Below are 12,500 nucleotides of genomic sequence, written 5' to 3'. Positions count from 1 at the left end.
AGGCGGAACCATCTCCTCACGGCGGCTCGGACGCAATTGTCCATGGCCTTGAGCGCACCGATGCGGGTGCGACTCAGTGCTAGGCCATGATACAGGCCCGGGAGAAGGACCTCACGAAGTGCAAAGAGCCGCTGCTGCGGCTTCAGCGGCGCCCGCGTGATGATCGACAGCTGCTCCTCGATGTGGTGCCTCGGATGGAAGAGACACCGCCCAGAGGAGGAGAACTGCAGTCCCAGGTAGCGGAAGGTCTCACCCACTCCCAACGCCGGCATGGTGGTTTCGCCGGCCGTGAAGGTGACGCTCGCATCCACTTTTACTTTCTTCTCGCGGCCAGACGCCACGAGTGCGAGGGTGAGACACTTCCGCGGGTTAACCCGCAGCCCCAGCTGGTCGAGGGCTGCCACTGCTGCGTTGATAAGGGACTGCAGGCCCCCCCTCGTGGAGGCGAAGAGCAGGATGTCATCCGCGAAGGCCGCCGCGTTCGTCTGGCGGCCCAACACCTTGACACCTACGTGAGAGGGCAGTTGACCTAGAACATAATCAACAGCGAAATTGAACAGGAGAGGGGACAGAGGATCTCCTTGCCGAACACCTCTTGCTGGCCGCACGGCCGGGGACTCGCCGCCACCCCCCGCAATTACCGTCGTGCTGTCCGCATAGCTGCCCTCGACGTAGTCAATGAATTCGTCCGGCAGACCATGGGCTTTAAGCACAGGACGCAAAGCCGCATGGTCCAACGAATCGAACGCCTTGGACACATCGAGGGATGCCATGAACACAGAACGACAGCGGCGGACGGCGCCGACGAGTATCCGGTCGAGGAGGAAAGTGTTCTCCAGCATCCCATCCCTTGGGATGAAAGCCCGCTGACGTTCGTCCACAGCACACATCTGCATAAGGCGAGTCGCCAGAACCTTATGGAAGGTTCGGGCTAGCACCGAGCAGACGGTGATGGGCCGAAAGTCAGCGGGGGATGCTGGGGCGGCTGTCTTAGGGAGCAAAGAGGTCCTGGCTCGGAGGAGGGAAGGGGGAAGCTTGCGGGTAAGCAGGAAAAGGTTTAGGAGTTTGGTGGTGACCTCCGCTGGAAGGCGGCGCAGCTGCACCGGCGAGAGGCCGTCAGGGCCGGCAACGGAGCCTCTGGGCGGCAAGGCGGCCGCAACCTCTTCTGCAGTGATCGGCCTCCATAGGCGCTCAAAGTCAACAGACTCCGAGCGCGGGAGAAGCCGATCGGGAATGGAGCCAGCGTTGGAAGGTGGCTCTGTCGTGAAGAGGCTGCGCCAGAAGTCCACCAGCCCTGGGATGTTCGACGGCGGCTGGAGCAGGGTGCCATCCAGGAGGCCACGCACGCAGCGCGCGCGATTCTTCCTGAAGGCATCCTGACATCTGGCATATTCCCACCGGCGGCGCTTCCGCTTGGAGAGCGGAGGGCCACCACCAGACCGCTGCTTGGATGGCGGGCGCGACGTCTTCCTCTTCCTTGCTTCTGCTTCCTCAGAGCCGACAGCTCGGAGGGCCTCAGGCAGCCCAGCCGCGACCACTGCCAACGGCGTACCCGGCCCCAAACGCACAAGGTCGTCCAGGGCCGAGAAGCGCGCGGCCGACCGCGGCAGGCCGGCGAGGTGCCTCCATATGGCTTCGTCGACTACAGATGTTTGTGGCGGGCGCTCAAGCTCCGGCGGAGAGGGTGGCCCCTCCGGCAGCGACTCCGGGACGGGTGAATGGCGCAGACCATGCTGCGTCTGTTGTTCCCGCCTCAGCTCCTCTACGTATTCCCGCACCATCGTCCTGTGTGCCACCGTCCTCCTCCTGCACTTGATGGCATCCAGGGTACGGTGCGGAAACAGGGGTAGAAGCTCCTGGTTTGCAAAGAGGACTTTGGAGTCACTGGCACAGAGAAGCCTAGCCTCCGCCAGGGCGAGCTCCCGCATTTCTTCTTCCGCCCACCGAGCTCGCTTCCTATCAGTTGCAATCTCCGCATTTGCCGCTTCCGGATGGGCGCGGCGGCGGTGTTGTCCGAGCCCGATCTTGCTGCGGAAGGCACGGCTGCAAATGCTGCAGTGGAACCATGGCTCCACGGCCTCCTCTACTTCAGGGACGGTTGGCAGGCTAGCAGTCGGGACTGTTAGGCCGGGTCCTTCAGCGGAAGGCCCGGTACCCGTGTTTTCTTCTCTTGTTGTCCCAACATTAAGGGTTATGCGATGGAGGGCTGGTAACCCCCCAAAGCCCCAAGTGCGGACTTCCACTCTGCTTACCAGTCCTATCAAGGACTGGCGTATCGGCGGGCCCACGGGAAGGGGGGAAGCCGCAGGCAAGGAGAGGCTAAGAGGGCATGGCCCATGTATTGCGCTTCACTTGCCCAGGAACTATGAGAGAGTCATAGTTACTCCCGCCGTTTACCCGCGCTTGCTTGAATTTCTTCACGTTGACATTCAGAGCACTGGGCAGAAATCACATTGCGTCAACACCCGCTAGGGCCATCGCAATGCTTTGTTTTAATTAGACAGTCGGATTCCCCCAGTCCGTGCCAGTTCTGAGTTGATCGTTGAATGGCGGCCGAAGAGAATCCGCGCACCCGCGCGCCCCCGGAGGAGCACGCTAAGGCGGACGCGGCCTCGCAGCAAGGAAGATCCGTGGGAGGCCAAGGCACGGGACCGAGCTCGGATCCTGCACGCAGGTTGAAGCACCGGGGCGCGAACGCCGCGCAGGCGCGCGCATCCTGCACCGCCGGCCAGCACGAGGCCGACCAACGGCGAGAGCAGACCACGCCCGCGCTAAACGCCCGCACTTACCGGCACCCCTACGGCACTCACCTCGCCCAGGCCCGGCACGTTAGCGCTGACCCACTTCCCGACCAAGCCCGACACGCCCCGATCCTCAGAGCCAATCCTTATCCCGAAGTTACGGATCCAATTTGCCGACTTCCCTTACCTACATTATTCTATCGACTAGAGGCTCTTCACCTTGGAGACCTGCTGCGGATATGGGTACGAACCGGCGCGACACCTCCACGTGGCCCTCTCCCGGATTTTCAAGGTCCGAGGGGAAGATCGGGACACCGCCGCAACTGCGGTGCTCTTCGCGTTCCAAACCCTATCTCCCTGCTAGAGGATTCCAGGGAACTCGAACGCTCATGCAGAAAAGAAAACTCTTCCCCGATCTCCCGACGGCGTCTCCGGGTCCTTTTGGGTTACCCCGACGAGCATCTCTAAAAGAGGGGCCCGACTTGTATCGGTTCCGCTGCCGGGTTCCGGAATAGGAACCGGATTCCCTTTCGCCCAACGGGGGCCAGCACAAAGTGCATCATGCTATGACGGCCCCCATCAACATCGGATTTCTCCTAGGGCTTAGGATCGACTGACTCGTGTGCAACGGCTGTTCACACGAAACCCTTCTCCGCGTCAGCCCTCCAGGGCCTCGCTGGAGTATTTGCTACTACCACCAAGATCTGCACCGACGGCGGCTCCAGGCAGGCTCACGCCCAGACCCTTCTGCGCCCACCGCCGCGACCCTCCTACTCGTCAGGGCTTCGCGGCCGGCCGCAAGGACCGGCCATGACTGCCAGACTGACGGCCGAGTATAGGCACGACGCTTCAGCGCCATCCATTTTCAGGGCTAGTTGCTTCGGCAGGTGAGTTGTTACACACTCCTTAGCGGATTCCGACTTCCATGGCCACCGTCCTGCTGTCTTAAGCAACCAACGCCTTTCATGGTTTCCCATGAGCGTCGATTCGGGCGCCTTAACTCGGCGTTTGGTTCATCCTACAGCGCCAGTTCTGCTTACCAAAAGTGGCCCACTTGGCACTCCGATCCGAGTCGTTTGCTCGCGGCTTCAGCATATCAAGCAAGCCGGAGATCTCACCCATTTAAAGTTTGAGAATAGGTTGAGGTCGTTTCGGCCCCAAGGCCTCTAATCATTCGCTTTACCGGATGAGACTCGTACGAGCACCAGCTATCCTGAGGGAAACTTCGGAGGGAACCAGCTGCTAGATGGTTCGATTAGTCTTTCGCCCCTATACCCAGCTCCGACGATCGATTTGCACGTCAGAATCGCTACGGACCTCCATCAGGGTTTCCCCTGACTTCGTCCTGGCCAGGCATAGTTCACCATCTTTCGGGTCCCAACGTGTACGCTCTAGGTGCGCCTCACCTCGCAATGAGGACGAGACGCCCCGGGAGTGCGGAGGCCGCCGCCCCGTGAAGGGCGGGGAAGCCCCATCCTCCCTCGGCCCGCGCAAGGCGAGACCTTCACTTTCATTACGCCTTTAGGTTTCGTACAGCCCAATGACTCGCGCACATGTTAGACTCCTTGGTCCGTGTTTCAAGACGGGTCGTGAAATTGTCCAAAGCTGAAGCGCCGCTGACGGGAGCGATTATTCCGCCCGAGAGCATCCCGAGCCAACAGCGGCGCGGGTCCGGGGCCGGGCCAGGTAGGTCCGTCATCCGGGAAGAACCGCGCGCGCTTGCCGGGAGCCCGAGCGCCCAAAGGGGCGAATCGACTCCTCCAGATATACCGCCGGGCAGCCAGCCAGGACACCGGGGCTCTGCCCAACAGACGCGAACCGAGGCCCGCGGAAGGACAGGCTGCGCACCCGGGCCGTAGGCCGGCACCCAGCGGGTCGCGACGTCCTACTAGGGGAGAAGTGCGGCCCACCGCACACCGGAACGGCCCCACCCCGCGGCGAGTGGAAAGGCAACCGGACACGACCCCGCCGCGGATTGCTCCGCGCGGGCGGCCGGCCCCATCTGCCGAGGGCGGAGGCCAGTGGCCGGATGGGCGTGAATCTCACCCGTTCGACCTTTCGGACTTCTCACGTTTACCCCAGAACGGTTTCACGTACTTTTGAACTCTCTCTTCAAAGTTCTTTTCAACTTTCCCTCACGGTACTTGTTCGCTATCGGTCTCGTGGTCATATTTAGTCTCAGATGGAGTTTACCACCCACTTGGAGCTGCACTCTCAAGCAACCCGACTCGAAGGAGAGGTCCCGCCGACGCTCGCACCGGCCGCTACGGGCCTGGCACCCTCTACGGGCCGTGGCCTCATTCAAGTTGGACTTGGGCTCGGCGCGAGGCGTCGGGGTAGTGGACCCTCCCAAACACCACATGCCACGACAGGCGGCAGCCTGCGGGGTTCGGTGCTGGACTCTTCCCTGTTCGCTCGCCGCTACTGGGGGAATCCTTGTTAGTTTCTTTTCCTCCGCTTAGTAATATGCTTAAATTCAGCGGGTAGTCTCGCCTGCTCTGAGGTCGTTGTACGAGGTGTCGCACGCCACACCGCCAGCCGGCTGTGCACGCTACCGAGTAAGTACCGGTATGCGAACCGCCAGGCGACGGGCGCGCATCGCACGTTTAAGGAGACGCGGCCGGCCCCACAGGCGGCCACGACACTCCCAGGTCTGCGAAGCGGGGCAAACGCCGCGCGCTTCAGTATACGTAGCCGACCCTCAGCCAGACGTGGCCCGGGAACGGAATCCATGGACCGCAATGTGCGTTCGATACGTCGATGTTCATGTGTCCTGCAGTTCACATGTCGACGCGCAATTTGCTGCGTTCTTCATCGACCCACGAGCCGAGTGATCCACCGTCCTGGGTGATCTTTTCGTAGTTTCCACTATCTCTTTCAAGACAGTTGCATAGGCGGGACTGAGGCGTGTGGCGGCCCCTGTTCCAGCGTTCAGTGTCCAACGGCCTCACGGCCGATGGGCGTCGTACGGCTCCACACCGGAGCGGACAGGCACTCGGGCGAAAGTCATTCAAAACCGGCGCCAGGCGCCAGGTGCCGCAGGCCAGCCGCTCCAGCGCTTCAGCGCTCGTACCACACAACATTGCCGTTAGTTTTGAGACGAACGCGTGGTTCCGCACGCGGCGCACAGCTACTGCGAGCCGTACAGGTAGCGTGTTGCGCGACACGACACGCACATCGAAAGACATGCAGTCTAGTCGGTAATGATCCTTCCGCAGGTTCACCTACGGAAACCTTGTTACGACTTTTACTTCCTCTAAATGATCAAGTTTGGTCATCTTTCCGGTAGCATCGGCAACGACAGAGTCAATGCCGCGTACCAGTCCGAAGACCTCACTAAATCATTCAATCGGTAGTAGCGACGGGCGGTGTGTACAAAGGGCAGGGACGTAATCAACGCGAGCTTATGACTCGCGCTTACTGGGAATTCCTCGTTCATGGGGAACAATTGCAAGCCCCAATCCCTAGCACGAAGGAGGTTCAGCGGGTTACCCCGACCTTTCGGCCTAGGAAGACACGCTGATTCCTTCAGTGTAGCGCGCGTGCGGCCCAGAACATCTAAGGGCATCACAGACCTGTTATTGCTCAATCTCGTGCGGCTAGAAGCCGCCTGTCCCTCTAAGAAGAAAAGTAATCGCTGACAGCACGAAGGATGTCACGCGACTAGTTAGCAGGCTAGAGTCTCGTTCGTTATCGGAATTAACCAGACAAATCGCTCCACCAACTAAGAACGGCCATGCACCACCACCCACCGAATCAAGAAAGAGCTATCAATCTGTCAATCCTTCCGGTGTCCGGGCCTGGTGAGGTTTCCCGTGTTGAGTCAAATTAAGCCGCAGGCTCCACTCCTGGTGGTGCCCTTCCGTCAATTCCTTTAAGTTTCAGCTTTGCAACCATACTTCCCCCGGAACCCAAAAGCTTTGGTTTCCCGGAGGCTGCCCGCCGAGTCATCGGAGGAACTGCGGCGGATCGCTGGCTGGCATCGTTTATGGTTAGAACTAGGGCGGTATCTGATCGCCTTCGAACCTCTAACTTTCGTTCTTGATTAATGAAAACATACTTGGCAAATGCTTTCGCTTCTGTTCGTCTTGCGACGATCCAAGAATTTCACCTCTAACGTCGCAATACGAATGCCCCCGCCTGTCCCTATTAATCATTACCTCGGGTTCCGAAAACCAACAAAATAGAACCGAGGTCCTATTCCATTATTCCATGCACACAGTATTCAGGCGGGCTTGCCTGCTTTAAGCACTCTAATTTGTTCAAAGTAAACGTGCCGGCCCACCGAGACACTCAATAAAGAGCACCCTGGTAGGATTTCAACGGGGTCCGCCTCGGGACGCACGAGCACGCACGAGGCGGTCGCACGCCTTCGGCTCGCCCCACCGGCAGGACGTCCCACGATACATGCCAGTTAAACACCGACGGGCGGTGAACCAACAGCGTGGGACACAAATCCAACTACGAGCTTTTTAACCGCAACAACTTTAATATACGCTATTGGAGCTGGAATTACCGCGGCTGCTGGCACCAGACTTGCCCTCCAATAGATACTCGTTAAAGGATTTAAAGTGTACTCATTCCGATTACGGGGCCTCGGATGAGTCCCGTATCGTTATTTTTCGTCACTACCTCCCCGTGCCGGGAGTGGGTAATTTGCGCGCCTGCTGCCTTCCTTGGATGTGGTAGCCGTTTCTCAGGCTCCCTCTCCTGAATCGAACCCTGATTCCCCGTTACCCGTTACAACCATGGTAGGCGCAGAACCTACCATCGACAGTTGATAAGGCAGACATTTGAAAGATGCGTCGCCGGTACGAGGACCGTGCGATCAGCCCAAAGTTATTCAGAGTCACCAAGGCAAACGGACCGGACGAGCCGACCGATTGGTTTTGATCTAATAAAAGCGTCCCTTCCATCTCTGGTCGGGACTCTGTTTGCATGTATTAGCTCTAGAATTACCACAGTTATCCAAGTAACGTGGGTACGATCTAAGGAACCATAACTGATTTAATGAGCCATTCGCGGTTTCACCTTAATGCGGCTTGTACTGAGACATGCATGGCTTAATCTTTGAGACAAGCATATGACTACTGGCAGGATCAACCAGGGAGCTGCGTCAACTAGAGCTGAGCAGCCGGCCGCCCGGGAGTGTGTCCCGGGGGCCCGCGCGAACACGCAAGCGTCCGCTCAATTATTCTGCAAACAGGAGGAGGCTGAGCTCCCCTGCACAACACACCTCGAAACCCTCTCAGGTCCCGGCGGCGCGCAGCGCCGTCCTAAGTACTTGGTCGGGTTCGAGAGAGGCGCAATCGCCCGGAGTTAGGCGAGTAGACGCTTTAGGTGCGACCACCCGTGCTCCCAACTGAGCTTGCCGCTGCCGACAGAGGCCCGGGAGCGTGCTGTCGTGGCATTGCCGGCGGGAGACAACACGCGCCACCTACGGTGACCGGCAGCTCCAACGCCAGCGCCACAGAAGGACAAAAGCCCCACTTGGGTGCCGAAGCGAACTCTCCCAGCACAGCGCACGCGCCAACACGTCCGCACAGCTGCGATACAAACCACCTGCGAGAACCGCTGGGGCGACCGAGCAGCAGACGGCGTCGCGGCGCCGAGCGCCGAGCGGCGGCGCATCCTCAGCGCACACAGTCCTCAATCGGACCAGCACACTGCAGATGGCCACCGCGCTTCGCACCGGGCCCGCGAGGACCTACTTTGGCCGCAAGGCGCCGCGAGCAGGGGGCGCCGGCGCGCAGCTGCGCCGCCTGCCGCGTCCGTCGGCCGGCGCGCCTGCCACTGGCCGCCCCCACCAGCCGGCTGTAGCGCGTGCGCCCACGCACCGCGCTGCCAGCACGCCGGGCGGCCCCCCCTCACCGGCCGGGGACGGTCCCACCCAGCCACCGCCGCGTATCGCCTCACACCCAGATCCCCTTTCACGTTCGTGGGCATGGTGGGTCCCCTTTCACGTTCGTGGGCATGGTGGGTATCCCTGAAACAACCGGTTAATAGCTCGACCGATCGTCGCCAACACTGATTCACCTCTAGCGAGAACAACCGCACCACAACGGGTTACCTGTTGTTCATTTGCGTAACGTCACCAGCAAACGTAGACGTCCATCGCCATTTGCAACGAGTATTGCATGCCTGTGTCAGGTGTCACAACACACTACGTCTGCCCACATAGACGCAACAACATGTGCACGCCTCGAGAACACGTGGAAGGTAGCCCCCGTACGTATGCGGTGTCCATTGCGCGAACGACTGTCAGCCGGCCTCTGCAGGATGTCGCAGATGTGGAACGCGGTGCAACATGCTATCACGGTGTGTGAGAAGAGACGACTACGTCCGAATACACGCTCCACCACATCAACAGACTGCTCATGCTGATCGCCATCCAGGGCGTCCGTTCCTCCCACACGTCTGAATGGCGTACCACACTGCAATCCAGCTCTTATAGGGAGACGACACGTAGCTGCGTGCACAATATTTGGACTGTATGGTCTGCCGTTGCTAGGCGCAGTCGTCGTACGGTCACACATGTGCCACGATGTATCATTCAGTACATACGGACCAATGTGCAGTACAGTTTGTGGGTTTTGCGTACATCGGCGGACAGGTGACAGGCCGTACCACAACGTAGGCTGAGTACGTCGGCATGCGAAGGGCATTGAACATGCAAACTTCTCAACGACCAGCTTGCGAAGGCAGGGGGGAAGGGGGGGGGCATGTACGTCCTGCTGCTATCCACATTAGAGTGTATAGCAGGAGCATGTGGAAAGTCAGCAACACCTGCAAGGTGTTTAACATGACGCGATACACAGGGGACCGGGCAGTGCGAATAGCGAACTATATTGCGAGGGTTGCGGTTAGGCAACACTACACTAATTTAACGAGTTGCATAACAATTACAGAGCAGGTTCAGCGACAACGTGCGTCAGGTTAAGGCGCAATATAGGTTATGTTGAGGCGCAATATAGGTTAGGTTGAGGCGCAATATAGGTTAGGTTAAGGCACAACATGGGTTACGTTAAAGCGCAAATTAGGTTATGTTAAGGCACAACATGGGTTACGTTAAGGCACAACATGGGTTACGTTAAGGCACAACATGGGTTACGTTAAGGCACAACATGGGTTACGTTAAGGCACAACATGGGTTACGTTAAGGCACAAATTAGGTTACGTTAAGGCACAAATTAGGTTACGTTAAGGCACAAATTAGGTTACGTTAAGGCACAAATTAGGTTACGTTAAGGCACAAATTAGGTTACGTTAAGGCACAAATTAGGTTACGTTAAGGCACAAATTGGGTTACGTTAAGGCACAACATGGGTTACGTTAAGGCACAACATGGGTTACGTTAAGGCACAACATGGGTTACGTTAAGGCACAACATGGGTTACGTTAAGGCACAAATTGGGTTACGTTAAGGCACAAATTGGGTTACGTTAAGGCACAAATTGGGTTACGTTAAGGCACAAATTGGGTTACGTTAAGGCACAAATTGGGTTACGTTAAGGCACAAATTGGGTTACGTTAAGGCACAAATTGGGTTACGTTAAGGCACAAATTGGGTTACGTTAAGGCACAAATTGGGTTACGTTAAGGCACAACATGGGTTACGTTAAGGCACAACATGGGTTAGGTTAAGGTACAATATGGGTTAGGTTAAGGTACAATATGGGTTAGGTTAAGGTACAATATGGGTTAGGTTAAGGTACAATATGGGTTAGGTTAAGGCACAATATGGGTTACGTTAAGGCACAATATGGGTTAGGTTAAGGCACAACATGGGTTAGGTTAAGGCACAACATGGGTTAGGTTAAGGCACAACATGGGTTAGGTTAAGGCACAACATGGGTTAGGTTAAGGCACAACATGGGTTAGGTTAAGGCACAACATGGGTTAGGTTAAGGCACAACATGGGTTAGGTTAAGGCACAACATGGGTTAGGTTAAGGCACAACATGGGTTAGGTTAAGGCACAACGTAGGTTAGGTTAAGGTACAACGTAGGTTAGGTTAAGGTACAACGTAGGTTAGGTTAAGGTACAACGTAGGTTAGGTTAAGGTACAACGTAGGTTAGGTTAAGGTACAACGTAGGTTAGGTTAAGGTACAACGTAGGTTAGGTTAAGGTACAACGTAGGTTAGGTTAAGGTACAACGTAGGTTAGGTTAAGGTACAACGTAGGTTAGGTTAAGGTACAACGTAGGTTAGGTTAAGGTACAACGTAGGTTAGGTTAAGGTACAACGTAGGTTAGGTTAAGGTACAACGTAGGTTAGGTTAAGGTACAACGTAGGTTAGGTTAAGGTACAACGTAGGTTAGGTTAAGGCGCAATGTCGGTTAGGTTAAGGTACGATATAGCTTAAGTTAAGGTACAATATAGCTTAGGTTAAGGTACACATTGTTGTAGGGAAAGGTGTATTTGGGGGGGGGGGGCGGCAGGTTCGTTGATAGTGATTATCGTAAGTGCATGCCTGCGGGATCATCCGATTTGTCACGTCAGGATGCACTTGTGGCTCATGACAGGCGGCGTTCCGATTCCAAGGTTGTGGCAGATCTGTGTCTTTCATTCCTGCCATTGTTTGTGTACTGTGACAGGAGGCAGTATTGTGATGTTGGGTGCACCCCTGTGTAGGACATGTGTGGGTGTTCGTGGCTTAGCTGAGCAATGGCGGATGTCGGAAGGGTGGGATATTCTGTTTTCTGGGTGGACCTCCCGGTCTGGTTATGATAGTGTGGATTGTGTAATGTGGCGGAGAGGATGCACTGGATGTTCTTCCATGCTGGTGGTTAGATATTGTGTGTGTGTGTGCCTGTTACAGGCAGAGAGTAGTGTGTGATAAGAGAGTAGTGTGTGATAAGAGTGTCTGGCTGACGTGTGGTTCTCATTATGTGCAGAGTCTTTCAGCATGTATAGGGACGGTTGTATATATTATCTGTATTCTGATGGCTCTGCATCTATTACTAATCAGTGCCGTGTCTACGGTTACTCTGGTTCCAGTCGAAACTGTTCTATCTCTGTACATTAGTGACACTGCGGCTCCACTATGTTGCCGGCCCTGTCGGCCGTTTCCCCCAGTGTATGGCTAATGATTATCAGCAATCAGTCTATTAGTCAATACCGGTAGTGTGACGACGTCAAATGTCCGGGATGGGGGAAGCTACACCCTTCCCGTGGGTCAGGGCCTAGAAAGACTCTTCCCACGCAGGAGGCTCGGACTGTCGTTACTCTTCCGAGAAATATATTTGCCCAGCGTTTTTTGTGACTGCGAGTGCGACGCCCACGGGTACCGACATGGATGGGGCGCGTCCTAGCTGATCGCTCGGCATGGGAATCAGTACAGTGAGCAATGCGATCGCGTCTGTAGCTTGTACGTGGTACAGCTCGCAGCTCATGTATAGGGACAGCGGGAATGTCGCATATTGGACATAACTCTTCATGAAACGCAAGTTATAGGTGTGGATTGCACATTACGAGTGCGGGAAACTTCCGCCGTTCATCCGCTGGCGTTGCGAGTTTGGCGGTTGGGGTGGGGCACGAGCGGGTGCGGGTGGTGTGATTGCCGGTCCACGACGTTGTGCGGCAGAGGCACTGGCGTTTGGGTGCTGTGGTCGACAGAGGCTGCATGCTTTGTGGGTGGCGTCGAAAGATGGGCACTGTGGGCCCATCGATGTCTTAGTCGGCTTGGCGTCCCATAGATGGCGGTATCGTCGTTGCAGGAGCTCATGCTGAGGGAGACCTACAGATGGCGGTATGTTT

At 56.7% G+C, this 12,500-nt stretch overlaps 2 non-coding genes and 1 pseudogene across 2 annotated transcripts; all 3 read right to left on the bottom strand.

The window, feature by feature from the left end:
* The window catches only part of LOC126417814 (large subunit ribosomal RNA), a 7,811-nt pseudogene extending 2,563 nt beyond the window's left edge, over positions 1–5,248 (bottom strand).
* A 188-nt stretch (positions 5,249–5,436) lies between these two features.
* On the bottom strand, positions 5,437–5,591 carry LOC126417524 (5.8S ribosomal RNA). Its single transcript, XR_007575635.1, has one exon. It is a non-coding gene; the product is annotated as a 5.8S ribosomal RNA (ribosomal RNA).
* Positions 5,592–5,942: 351 nt separating this feature from the next.
* LOC126417756 (small subunit ribosomal RNA) lies at positions 5,943–7,851 on the bottom strand. Its single transcript, XR_007575818.1, has one exon. It is a non-coding gene; the product is annotated as a small subunit ribosomal RNA (ribosomal RNA).
* Positions 7,852–12,500: the final 4,649 nt, after the last annotated feature.

The sequence above is a fragment of the Schistocerca serialis genome, chromosome 8 (genome assembly GCF_023864345.2).
Source record: "Schistocerca serialis cubense isolate TAMUIC-IGC-003099 chromosome 8, iqSchSeri2.2, whole genome shotgun sequence".
Taxonomy (NCBI): Eukaryota; Metazoa; Arthropoda; class Insecta; order Orthoptera; family Acrididae; genus Schistocerca; species Schistocerca serialis.
Note: the sequence above shows the minus strand (reverse complement) of the source record. Positions and strands in the feature narration are given on the sequence as shown.